The sequence below is a fragment of the Lotus japonicus genome, chromosome 3, assembly GCF_012489685.1.
Source record: "Lotus japonicus ecotype B-129 chromosome 3, LjGifu_v1.2".
NCBI lineage: Eukaryota > Viridiplantae > Streptophyta > Magnoliopsida > Fabales > Fabaceae > Lotus > Lotus japonicus.
The window spans coordinates 38033820-38047955 of NC_080043.1; the positions used below are offsets into that span (position 1 = coordinate 38033820).

Genomic DNA, 14136 nt, shown 5'->3' on the forward strand with positions numbered 1-14136 from the left:
TTTCAGTTTTTGTTCACATTATCGAAAAAAAATATTCACGTTTTTCCGCTTTAAGTTTCTTTTTTGTTACTAAAGTGACGCTACCGAAATCGGGGTGTTACACTTGCTCTTTTTCCTCAACCCATTCAACCCTCAATCTTGAGCTTTTGAGTTATAGGTTGGTTTAACTACAATTTTGGTTTCAATTAGCTTGTATACATGCTCTATTGTTCAAATTGATAGCTTACTGATGAAAGGGATTTTGATGAAAAGAAGGGTCCTCAGCTAACTATTATTAAATCTTTTTCAAGACTTAATCGTAGTATAGTATCAGGTTAAGTCGTCTCCACAGGGATTGTGGGCCACACTAAGCACATTGCTTAGAGGTTACCCACGTTAATACATGTCACTTCTCTACACTAATGCTTTTGTTGCACCATTTTTTTTCTTTCTTTTTCTTTTTCTTTCCTAGCACTCATCTATACCTCATCATGACTTATCTTTTCTTTCTCAAGACGCTAAAAGAAATAAGCGTAGCAGAAATAGTAGCGTAAGTGGGAATAGCGTCATAGTTTGAGAAACACTCACTTATATTACATCACTCGCTTATTTATTCGATATCATACATCATAAGGATTGAGCTATATTACAGGGAACCTCCCATAGTAGCAAGTGATACGTCTTCACTTCATTTTATACATAAAGGGGGTAACATCAAGTCTGGTCAAGGATAAAATGGATGGGGAATCATTAACAGGTATAGAGTCATCTAGAAGAGGGTTGGTCATGGTCGTGTCATTGGGTTGGTCATGGTTGTGTCAGTGGGTTGGTCATGGTCGTGTCAGTCCTACTCCTGGTCCATCTCCTCTCAGCTGAATCGTACTAGCTGCCAATGTTACACTCCATCCATCGGGACTCACGAACACTTCAACGATAGTCCGTACTGGAAGGTCCATCCTGGTCGGGTAAGGCGTCGACATCTAAAAAAAGGTGTAAGGGTGAGATACAGAACAACTCAGACATAAATAAATATATAAGTTAGTCAGTCAGAAGTTAGGCAATCAATCATATTCAAATAGCAATCAATCAACCATATTCACACAGTAAGCAATCAACGAACAGTTAAGACCTGCAAACACAGCTATAAATCAATAAAGTAAAATAACTATGCAGTTATGTAATGCATGCCACCACGACATCCAATAAATATCTCATATGTATACTGGGCCCATTGGCTACACAAAGCTATCTCACTTCGGAACGTCACTCGGGAACATAGGCACCAACTCTGGTCCACTTTCTTTACCGAGTCATGAATACCATTTCAGTTTACAGTCGGGATGACACAGCCTCTCATGGCCTTCCCACTCCACTAGCCGGAACACGGGGTACCCAAAATCAACGCACTAGTGTTGAGTGGCACCACTGGTTCATCCCCAGGTCACCTCATCTCTGAAGTTGCACCTCAGGTATCTCGGGCATCCACGTCGGGTGCACTCCGGGGGCTTTGTGGAAGTTGTCGCACGTTCCTACTCCTTATTCCCCCTCCATAAAACAATGATGCATGCAAGCATATAATACAGTATTCATCAATCATCTCCCCCATACTCCTCAGGACCACACAAGGCTCACATTACTCAACTCTGAGTAATCTTCTTGAAGGCATCCATAAATCCTCACTCAAACCATAACCTGGAATACTTGTTATTCAGTGATTGACAGCAGAAATCACAGTTATATGCATAAACAGTTCATGCAATTATCTAAGTCCATTTCCACCTAATTAGATTCTAAATTCATTTGCCTATATGCAAAAGCTCTTCTTCAAAAAGATCTTCATTGCCCTGTTGATCACTGAATAATCATTCCCTGGTTCCTGTCAATTAATGCCTTCAAGGACCTGTCATTATATCTCCTTCATTGCCAATCTGAATCTTCAGATTATAACCTGCACCTGTCTAATGCAGCACACAACAACATAGATAAACCTGTACACAACCTGTCCAAATTCACAAAACAAAGAACAATCCAATAGCCAAACAACTTTCACAATCAAATATGATTAGAAGCAATCCTCCTGTCAGAAAATCTTATATATTCATTCATAGCCTCGCAGGTTGTATCCCCCCTTACCTATGCTTGAGAGAAAAGCCAAAGGTCGATTCTCCTGATCTGCAATTATACAAATCACAATCACAGACACTTTAGGTTCATGTTCAAGTTTAAGTCCAAATTAAGTCCTTTAATTTTATAGGTTATTAAAGGTTAGTCATCAAGTTCTTAGCATAATCAATTAACCAAGTCTCATAATCAGTATTCTTAACCCCAAATAATGTCTCATTAACTCAATCTAAATCTGTCCAACTTCATCTCATAGACCATATTATCAAGTTAAGCCTTTTTAAGTCAAAATTAACCAATTTTAAACTTGATTAACCTTGCTAATTCATCATCTTTCACAAACTAACAACACCAGAGGAAAAATATGGTCATTCAGGGCTGTCAAAGTGAAGCTACCAGAGTTTTAAAGCCTCTGGTTCGTGCTCCTCTTCTCTCTTGTCGAGAAGGAGGAGACAAGAGGTTGATGAACTTGTGTTCATCCCTCTTTTTCATTTCACAAACTAACAACACCAGAGGAAAAATATGGTCATTCAGGGCTGTCAAAGTGAAGCTACCAGAGTTTTAAAGCCTCTGGTTCGTGCTCCTCTTCTCTCTTGTCGAGAAGGAGGAGACAAGAGGTTGATGAACTTGTGTTCATCCCTCTTTTTCATGATAAGTAGATGTCCAGGGACGAAGAGGATGGTCCAGAACCTCTTGATCATGAAGAAAAGAGCATGCTAGAGAGCAATAACCGAAAATTATTAAAGCTCCCAGTTCATGATGAAAAACTTTGAATTTTATGAAACAAACGTGATATTCGAACTGAGAACTCAGAATAGAGTCGGAAGGTGCTATTTTTACAGAGTTCTGGAACTTTCTCTGGCGAAGCTCGCCGGAGAAGATGGTGGCAGGCGGCGGCAGGCGCGGCGGCGGGTGGATATGGGTACTGGGACGGCTTCGTCTCGGCCTCAAGAACTCGATAGTGGTGGTTTTGCAAGCTGGGTCTTCACAAGCTGAGAGAAAGAGGCAGTTACAGGTTCAAGATGTTCGCCAGAGTTCGTACAGGGCATTGAACATGGCGTTTTGGTTCAGGTTTCAGTGATATTCTTGCCCAGACCATATGTTTAAGGTACCAGAGGCAACATGGACGAGTTGTTTCAGGTTTTGGGTGAGAAAATTGAGAGGTTTGAGGGAGAGAAAGTGAGGCCGTGAGAGACGGAGAGCGTGAGAGAAAAGAGAGGTATGATCAGGCTTGAGATGGAAGGAAAGTGTTTCTGATTAAGTGTGATGAATTCAGCCCCACACCTGCCCTTATATAGAGGTTTAAAGCATGGGAATTATGATTTTGGACCCTTAAAAGTCATACTTCCATACTTTAATCCTAAAGAAGTCTCTATTATAAAAGCAAGGACCTAAGTATTAAAATATTATTATTAAAATCTGGACTATCTAAAAAGAATACATTTCTATTTTCATATAATTAATCAAAATACAATATTACTTCTATAATCTAAGCTAGCAAGTCTTAGAGCAGGATGTGACATTCATCCGTCCTTTTAGGAATTTCGCCCCCGAAATTCTCTACCAAAAAGTTATCGAAGAGTGAAGAACACTACTTATTCACGTTCTCTTCTAATCTCCGAGTTACATCTTAATCATCGTTCTTGTTCCGAGCTAGCTTTATTAGTGAAACTTTCCTTCTACGGTGTTGCTTTTCTCTCTTTTCCAAGAATCTCCATTAGTTGAGTGGGGTTCTCTTTAAACTCAATATTGTTGGGCTTGATTACACGTGACGAGTTAGGCTAACATTTCTTCAATTGTGACACATGAGAACGGCATGGAGGTTTGATAATGAAGAGGTAGAGAAATAAGATAGGCTACAGAGCCGATTCGATCTAGAATTTGACAAGGATAAAGGTATTTAGGGGTCAGTTTCCTAGAATGAATAGTGTAACGCCCCGATTTCTCAAGTGTCACACAGTAACCAAACGTCACAAGTTTTATAAAGAATTTTCATCGATTCAATTATCATTAGTTAATGACAAACGTTCAATTTTACGAAACTCTTGAAACTCAACCTTTTCAAAAGGCGGGAAAATAAACGACATCGCAAAACCTTCCAATTGACCAACTGAAATAGTATGAAATATATGTCTGGAATCAAAGTAAATTACATCAATTCAAAATATCCAAACGAAAAATAAAGTAATGGTTCAATGCTTCCAAAACTCGGTACTCTCAACCCAAAAAGAAAAATGAATGACTCTCAACCCAACCCTATCCTTGGCCTCTTCCTCTTTCTCGTCTTCCTCTTCATCGGAAGTGTAGTCGTCATCTGGTAGTGGCTCGTCGGTGAACTCCCTCAGCATATGGTCCCTTAGACTTTGGTAGATTTGTCCCTTCTCTTGGAAGTACTGGTCTACTAGCAGTCTAAAGAAGCTCTGGGTCTTCAACTTGTCTTCATTTGGGTTCTTCAAGTTCCAAGGCTCTCCTTGTAGTGGTGGAAGTTCCCCCTCCTTCACCTCAACCTTTGGTGTAAGACCCTACTTTGATGAATAAAATTATTTATTTTAGAATAAATGATAAAATGTGTCTTGCTTGTGAATTGTGAATTTTCCTTGATGCATTGGAGTGTATAATATTATTAATATTGAAGTGATAATATTCGGGGGTTAGGAAATGATTATGTGTAAGGTCAAGGACTCCAAGATAAGTAATTTTGGGTTGCTTGAGGGCCAAGAAGGAGGGCCATACTCGAGTATGTGAAGAGGAGGAGAAAGAAGATTTGTTTTTTACTAGGATTGCATGAATTAAGGGGAAATTTGGGAGTTATGTCTCTTAGTTAAGTGCTGATCAGTTTTGGGACAAGGAAGTTATAGGCAAATGATGAGCCATAAATGCTTGGACTCCTTTCAAATTGGTGAAATTTTGAAGGCTCTTGCTTGGCATAGTGTGGCCGCGGGTATAGGGGTAAAAGGGGGAGAGTTTTCAACCTTTTGAGAGACAAAAAGGAGCTGAGTGAGAAACCCAAACAGATACCTTCATATTTCCACACACTTCAGAAAAGAAAGAAAGAGTGAGAGAGTGAGAGAGGGGCGGCGGAAAAGGAGAGGAGAAGAGGAAGAAGAAGGAGTGAAAGCAAGAGAGAAAGGAGAAGATCAAGTCAATGCTGAAGGTGCAGCAAGGAGAGGGCTTCTCCATTCATCACTTCCATCACCATTCTTTCATCTTTTCAAACCCAACAACTAAGGTAAGGGGTGGATCTAGTGGGTAGAGTCTAGGTTTCTACATGATGAAGGTTTTCTTGATTAGCATGTCTATGATCTAAGTTGGGTTTGGTTCATGATGTATGATGGATGAGGGTAGAACACATGCTTTAGGAGTTTGATATGTGCAGCCACAAGCATGATCAAAGTTTGATGTCATGCTTACTTGCCATTGTTGCCAAACTCGACTATTTTGCCATATTTTTGCCTAGAACAAATTATGTATTGTATTGTATGTCAAGGGCTGAATATGATGATGATTAGCATGATGAGTTTGCTGCTGTATGTTGGCCTAGAGAATGGCCAAAACGTTTTAAAAGAAAAAGAGAGAAGCCTAGAGCATATGGTGCTCTCGGCTACACCCAAAACAAGGGTTTTGGTGGATTTTTCTTTAGTTTTTGATGCTATTGATTATGGCTGATTGCTACTGGAATTTGTACCAAATTCGGGATGCTTGTATAATGATATGATCAATATGTTAATGCTTATCAAATGACCCCATGTCATAGGTATGAATTCCATGATTTTTCACTAGATTTTGACTAGATTTTCACATGATTTAGCATGAAAGATGATGTATGTTCAGTTCTGGATTTTTGAGATAATATACTTGATATTGTTGGCTGGACATTGGCTTGTACAGTTGGAATGGAAGAAGGGAAGAGTTTTGAAAACCCTTGAGCCCTTTAGGGTTCGGCCGAGCCACTTTTGTGGTTGTCGGCGAGTTTTCTTTCTTTCGATTCATGCACCCGTTTATGTGATAACTTGATTGATGAGTTTGCCATGATTTAAGTATTCGTATACATGAGAATACGACTATGTGTTTTGGTATAGCTTATATGTTGCCTAACTTGGATATTGCCAAAAGGTCGTTCACCTAGCTGTAATTCCTTTGGTGCTGTGATTATTTCTGTCGTTTATGTTTCATTATTCGAAGTTATAATTGTTAAGACTCTAGGTTGACTTAGTAGAGCCTTGAACAAAGAGAAATGAGAACTTAATCGCTTGCAAGTAAAATGTGATGTAATTGGAACATAGGTCTAGTGATTACTATGGACCATGAGAACGATGGTACCGTTAGAGACAAACAGTTACTTGCACGTGAGGGTGTTTGTGGGTTGTACTCTGTGTCCCCACGTGATGAGGTTGACTGCAGTCTCGTCGAGATTTATGGGTTGTCCTGTGTGTCCCCATGTGACTTGGGTTGTACTGAGTGTCCCCTTGTGATTATTCATCTGCGGATGATCGTGATTTGGCCAAGGTGTTGAGGTGGTTGTGTGAATGGTGAGGACGTTAGTCTAACTGAACTTAGGTGACTAACTGAGATGAGACTTAAAGATTTTCCATTTAAATCTTATTATCTATGTGATATATGATCTTGCTATATGTGAACATGAGATCTGACCCTTGCAATGTTTGTTATGTGTTATTCTGGGGGGGGGCCCAGATGGTGAAGATCAAGAGCGCGGTGACTTCATGGACGATCGATCTCCCTGATCAGGGGAAGGACAATGCCTGGCAGACCGACTCTAGCCAGGTACGTCGCTTGTACGTCGGCAGTGCTACGATCACCGGACGAGACCGACATGGGAACATCATCGAGAGTCAGAAGATGAAATGGGGCAAGGTCAAGATGCCCTTTGCTCCATGCCGCTTTCTGCACCCAGGTGATGAGAGCTCCGGCTCGAACTCTCCACAGTTGGCTGATGCAGAGAAGGATACTTCACGAGCGCATGAGGTACCAGCCTGGTGGGGGCGTATTGGTGACTTTCAAGTCCCGCCTCTAGAGTCACTTCCAGATCCTGATGCCGCTGCTCCGTCAAAGAAGAGACAATGTGGGTGGCTCGAGGAGTGATTGATGTTTGTCTTGTTGGGGGTCGAGTGACACGTAGTTCTGAACTATCATTTATTTATTTCATTTTCAGAGATTATGGATGTATTTTGGTTTAGGGCTTTAGCCCAAGGTTTCAACTTTTGTACTATTGGATTATTTGTTGCTTTTAATTAAAGAGTTGCTTTATTCATAAATGTATGATTTATTTATTCCGCAAGTTTTAAAAACGTAAAGTTTTCAAGAGTTTCACAATAATTGAACCTTCGTCATTAATGCAAGATTAATAAGTGAATCGATGAAAACGTTTTACGAAAATACATGTGATTGGTTACTGTGTGACACTCGAGAAATCGGGGCGTTACATTGTGGTATCAGAGCTCCGGTTGAGAAACCAGAGCACTAGGGTTTTGGGCACACGAGTTTGAACTCGTTGCTGTTTGTTTTTTATGAGTTCTAGGTTACCGCGGTGAATTTGGGTAGACTTGTTTGCTAAGATGTTTGCTTGGCTGTGAGATTGTCTGAAATTAGTATCATTGTCATGATACTTGAGATTAATTATTTATTGCATATTTAGTTATTTCTTTAAATTTGAGGGCACGGACATTGGGTTGTGGTTCTACTTCTAAGAAGGATTTCATCATGCCTCCGAGACAGGACCCAACCATTGCTCAGCTTGCTCAAGCAATGGCACAGATGGCTCAAGTGATGACCCATCAGGATACCACCGCTGCTGCCCAATCCACGGCACAGCTTCAGCGGGAAGCTGAAGAGAATGCAAGAAGGGCTGAAGAGGATGCCAGAAGGGCACAAAGAGTTGAGAGGGAGCTGACACAGGACCAGATTCGCATGAGGACCGATTTCAATCGTCATGGACCACCTAGGTTCCAAGGCGAGGTTGAACCGGAGAAAGCAGATTTATGGATCCAGGAGATTGAGAAGATATTTGAGACTCTCTGCACTCCTGATGCTAAAAAAGTGAACCTCGCCGCCTTTATCCTGAAAGGTGAGGCCGAGTATTGGTGGAGGAGCGCTAAGCAGCTGATGTCTGCCAACAATGAGGCTATCACCTAGGAGTCTTTCAAGAAGGCTTTCATGGATAAGTATTTCCCTGAGCTCAGGAAGAAATAGAGAACCAATTCCTCAGGCTGAGATATGGGACAATGACTGTAGGGGAATATGCTGCCAAGTTGGAGGCTTTGTCTAAGCATTTCCGTTTCTTCCAGATGCAAGTGGATGAGGGTTACCTTTGCAACAGGTTCTTGAAGGGTCTGAAGAATGAGATTGAAAAAGCTGTTAGGCCACTTGGGATCAGGGTTTATCAACAGGTAGTCGAGAAAGCCCGGGAAGTGGAAGCAATGGAAAACAGACAGAAAGGGCGACCTGATAATGGGGGATCAGTCCGCTCAGGACAGAGTCAACCAGGAACGTACAGTGGTCAGAGATCAGCTGGTAGGTTTGACAGGGGCAAGGCACCAATGAGGAAGCCTTACCAACGCCCTGCTGACAAGGTTCCTTTCGCTGGAAGGGGTGGAGCAGCTGTTCCTAAAGAGGAGGTTGTCTGCTTCAAGTGCAACCAGAAAGGGCACTAGCGTATTAATGTAGTAAGGAGATCGTTTGCTGGAAGTGTCAGAAACCAGGGCACATTGAGAGGGATTGCCCCAATGCTGCAAAGGGCGAGCCGCTACTGAACACGACTAGAGGAAGGAGACCTTCTGCTCCAGGTCGGGTGTTTGCAATTTATGGCGAACAAGCTGCAGTGACAGATGACCTTATCCAGGGTACGTGTGTTGTTGGTAAATCTGCAAGTGTATAGAAACCTCCGGGTTTTAGAATATCGAACCACAGGGATTGTGAGTGAGAATTGTGGATTTAAGCCTAAAGTTTGCAAGTTCTTAAAACAGTAAAATTCGGAAATTGGTTTTGATTGTTGGAGACAAAGGTTTTGCAAAAGAGCAATGTTGAAAATGTTGAATTTAACAATTGATGGAAAATTGCCTTGGGTTGTTGATCATCTAATCCACTTTAGTCCACCTATCCTATGCATGTGAAACCTTGATTTTCCCTTGTTGCTTTAGCCTATGTACTTACTAATTGATTCCTCACAAAAGTAATTCTCTCAAATTGAAAGTTAAGCCCAATTCCTTGTGTACTTAATCATTCATAAGAGGTTTTTAAGCATACATATTCAGGCCAACAAAATCCTACCCTCACTCTATTCCTAGAACCAAGCATAGAAGGACCTATTCCAATTCATGTCCCTAAATCATAACAAACTTCCATTTGATTATAATCTAGACTATAGCAAGGGTGCACCAAAGCTAAACATGCATAATGAAATTGAGATACAAGGTAAATCAAGAACTCATGCATAGAGATAGGATTTAATAAACTAAAACTTCATAGAATCTCTTAACCCAAAGAAAAAAAAAAAGAACTAGCCACTCATGGCTAGTGAATTCATACAGAAAATGTAAATAGAACCTGAGAAAAATACAAGTTGGAAGCCTTCCTACAGCCCCAAGGTTCTCCTCAGCTCTCAAGTTGGGGGCGTATTGGTGACTTTCCAGTCCCGCCTCTAGAGTCATGTAACACCCCGATTTCGGTGGCGTCACTTTAGTAACCAAAAGTAAACTTAATGCGGAAAAACGTGAATATTTTTTTTTTGATAATAACTAAGACAAGACTGAATTAAATAAAACCCAAATGCGAAAAGTAATAAAACTAATATACAATATATAAACAGCCCCCGCTGTAAGTAACAACCTCGTCACGAGTAACCTCCAGTGACGGAAAGAAAAGTGCAATGCCCGTAGGCAATATATACAAACCAAATGAAAAGGGTGAAGTGCCCGCAACACCATCCCTCAAAACTGAGAATCAGCTGACCCAATGGCCTGAAAATAAGACCTCCTAAGTCCAACCAACTCTCTGTGATTCCCGTAAGGAAACCACACAAAAAGCTATAGGCGGATCTACCCTGTCCCCTAAGTAACAAATGAAGCAAGACTGTCAGAGCTAAAACTCTACTCCTACACTAATCCTAACTCGAGGAGCTCATACCAACACTCAAAACTATGTGCTAGCATGATCGTCGTCTGAATCAGAATCCAGAACGACCAAGTCTATCAACCCTATCCGTCCTCCCCTCGCTCCTGCAACGCTCTCCGATGCTGGACTCACGGGCTTAGGGCCCGAACCCTGATCATCAATGATCGCAACGGAGGGTGCACTAGACCCTGCCGAAGGCACTCCCACTGGAATCTCCTCTGAGGGATCCTCCTCCTCTGAAGATGACGGTGGCGGCGGTGCTCCTCCAAGACCTGGTCCACAGTGAACGCCCGGTGGCAAGTTGAAGCTGATAGAGCATCGCCTCAACACTCCTGACCTCAAGAGTCCTCCACTATCCACGTGGTCCTCCATGATACGCCCCGAATACGTCGCTCGGTGGCTCGCGGGGTCAACCACCCACGACCCGGGGTCGTCCTGGTCGATCATCTCGTACCTAATCCCCCCCGAAGGGTGGACCATTGCGAACCAATCCGCAATGTTCATCTGACAAAAGGCGTTGTCCGCCAAAACACACACAGAAGACGCGAGGGTCAACTCTAAAGAACTATGTAGATAATAAATCCAATAGGTACAAATAATAGATAGCCACTTAGGCTTATAGCTAAAGATATCATTCCTAGGGTTGCATGTTCCACAATAACATGAACGCAATAATAACACTTAGCATGTTACAAGTAAGATAATCAAATAGCAATCACACTCAACAACTAAATTAGTATGCATGTTGCATGATATGTATGCAGGTTAACCCAGTCAACCAATATGCAATCCGGAACGGATGGACATCAACGGATCAGCCCTTCACCAGCCACGGTGGTGCCATTTCGGCCCGCGTGCCTCTTACTCCAACAACAACGGTAGTCAGATCAGCCGTAACCCGTAGGTCTGCCATTTCGGTCTGCTACAAGAGACGTCTACAGACGCTCTATCACGGAAATCCGGGTCTTATGACCATTTTGGAATCCGACGAGGTCCAGAGTACGTCCTGTGTTAATACCCCATTAATGTTGCATGAATGCAGGATGATTAGTCAAACAACGTCTCCGTCCTCACTCGACACGTCGCCACGTGTTCTAGGTAAATTAAAGTCTCTAAAATCTTACCCTAAGGCAAAGTCGATTCTGCGACAAAAGACACACTTCACAACACACATCGCTGCTCCAACAGCACAAGAGTATCACATACTCGGGAACTAACGGTTCCCCGGACTTATCCCCAGGATAGCCCCACAACATAGCTGCTCCAACAGCACAACAACCAACGCTGCTCCAACAGCACAACAACAACAGACTCAACACTTGGATCCAACGACACTTCTCGTTTTCCAAACTATGATTTTCATCCAAAGCCTCCTTTCGAGATTATTACCCTTACTTAAAGATTTAGAGGTTGTTTAATGTCTTATGAATTTTCTTTTCAAAATAATATCCTTTTTAGTCTTATCGCAATTCCTATAAGTTCTCGGGATCTTCGAATCCCCAAATGACTCCAGAGAATGTCTCGATCCATAAACCCTATACAAGGCCCGAACCTCGTTCGTCCTATCAAACTTTCTCAAAACTCTCAAAATAAAATCGGCATGACCTGCCCGCTATTCTCACCATTCAGAATCTCAGATTTTCAGTGTAAAGCATATTTAAATCATCACAATCGACAACATGTCATATATCAATAAATCGCATCATAAACACTTAGCACTTAGCATATAAAGCATGCACCACACATCCTAGATTACCCACATAGCACATAGCATGTAAGTCAATCTTCAAAAACATTCAGTAGATGAATCATCTACATTGTCAGCCGAAGCCTCAGAAAACATTTTCAATCACACACAATCCCAGTGCATAAACAGTAAACAATGTCGAAACATCGACCCTAAGCATTAACTAGAGATTCAGTGAGAAGCCCTCACCTGAAGGTTCTCCAGCAAAAACTTCAAACTCTTCTTCACAAGCAAGGTGTTGATCCTCAGGAAATTCCTCAAAATCACCTTTAGAACAAAACCACAAAAATCAATCAGAATCTATCGGAAACTAAGCTATCGATACTTACTAAGGTTACTCGAAGTAATCTATACTCTAAGGTACGATAATCTAGCGCGAAAAGACAAGTTTTCGGAAAAGGAAATTTCTTCCTCCCCCTTAATAGCTCTCGGCCACTATAGGTAATTGTAGGGTTCGATTTTTCTTCGATCAAACTTGGTTCCTATGCTTTCATAAGCCGTAACTAAGGGTATTCTGAACTCGGAAAAATTATCGGATCAAAAACTGTCGCAGGGGTATTTTGGTCATGATTTTTAACTTAGGATTTTCAAAACTGAAATCCCAAAAATAAAATTTTGCAGGGACGTCACCAACGACGTTTATGACAACTAATCCTACTAGCACTAAGCTAAGGCGATAGTTTACAGCCTAAAGATTGGAACTTTACTCAAAAACTACATAAAATGGGTATTTTAGGTTCAAATTGATTCCGGCGGAATTCCGGCGACATAACGGAAAATCTAATCCGGCAGAAGTGATCTTGGGCATACATAGAAGAGGTTTAGAATCAGAAATGAAAGATTCAGGATAGTTTTGCAAAAACCCATAAACTATCCACTCAGAAAACTCTACAGAAAAGCTATGGAAAAAGCGATCGGAGGTAAGGATTAGCGACTATACCTCGAAACCTTGAAGTAGCAACTGATTGATCGACGATCAAGCAAACGATGAAGAAAAACTCTTCTTCCTTCTTCCTTGTTCTTGGCCGCGGTTTAGAGGAGAGAAAATGGAGGAAAATTGTGTTTTTTCTTCCTTTGTTTGCTATATATAGAAGGTGGAAATTCGCGGGAAAATGAAAGTTTCGCGAATCCGATTTTTCCGGCGTCATTCACCATGAATTCTAAGATAGGTTTTGGCAAAGGAATTCCCAAGCTAAGAAGATGTCTCCTTGTATTTTTGGCAACTAATGCAAAGTCGGTGCAAAGTCGGTGTAAAACTATTTTACCCGATAAGTTGCTTTTTGCCTCGAATGTCGGAATGGAAAACTTCCTTCTGAAGAAAGATTGAAATCATCAAGAGAAATGGGTGTACGCGTGTGGAATATTCATTTGAAGCTCTGAATAGATAAAGTCCTCAAAGTCGGGAAATTCTAGGGTTTTGAAATACCAGGGATTCGGTTTCGGCAAACTTCCGATGATTGGAATCGGACGTTCGTAGATCCTAGAGTTTCGCCTCGAAACGATTGTTATATATGGAAGAAGAGAAATTCTAACATTTCTCTGAAGATTTTTGGAATTAACTGCCAGCGTGCCTAAAAGTGAAAATTAGCTATATACTAGGGTTTCTGACCTAGGTTTAAGCGTAAAACGTTCGTGCTATAACTTTTATCGATCATAATGAAATCCTTGAACTTTTCCTGAACTTTCTCCTTCATAAATATATTTCATTTAATAAACTTTCGTTCAGGTTTCCCTTCCCATTACATCAACCCTAATCGTGAATAAAAAGTTTATTCACTTAACATAAGCCTAAAACTCGGGCCTTACAAGTCACTTCCAGGTCCTAATGTCGCTGCTCCGTCAAAGAAGAGACAATGTGGGTGGCTCGAGGAGTGATTGATGTTTGTCTTGTTGGGGGTCGAGTGACACGTAGTTCTAAACTATCATTTATTTGTATCATTTTCAGAGATTATGGATGTATTTTGGTTTAGGGCTTTAGCCCAAGGTTTCAACTTTTGTACTGTTGGATTATTTGTTGCTTTTAATTAAAGAGTTGCTTTATTCATAAATGTATGATTTATTTATTCCGCAAGTTTTAAAAACGTAAAGTTTTCAAGAGTTTCACAATAATTGAACCTTCATCATTAATGCAAGATTAATAAGTGAATCGACGAAAACTCTTT

General features: G+C 41.2%; 1 long non-coding RNA gene across 1 annotated transcript; it reads right to left on the minus strand.

Moving 5' to 3' along the window:
- Positions 1 to 539: 539 nt before the first annotated feature.
- On the minus strand, positions 540 to 3348 carry LOC130742718 (uncharacterized). The gene is made up of 3 exons (XR_009021251.1): positions 2941 to 3348; positions 2113 to 2151; positions 540 to 959 (listed from the first exon to the last, which is right to left on the minus strand). It is a non-coding gene; the product is annotated as an uncharacterized LOC130742718 (long non-coding RNA).
- Positions 3349 to 14136: the final 10788 nt, after the last annotated feature.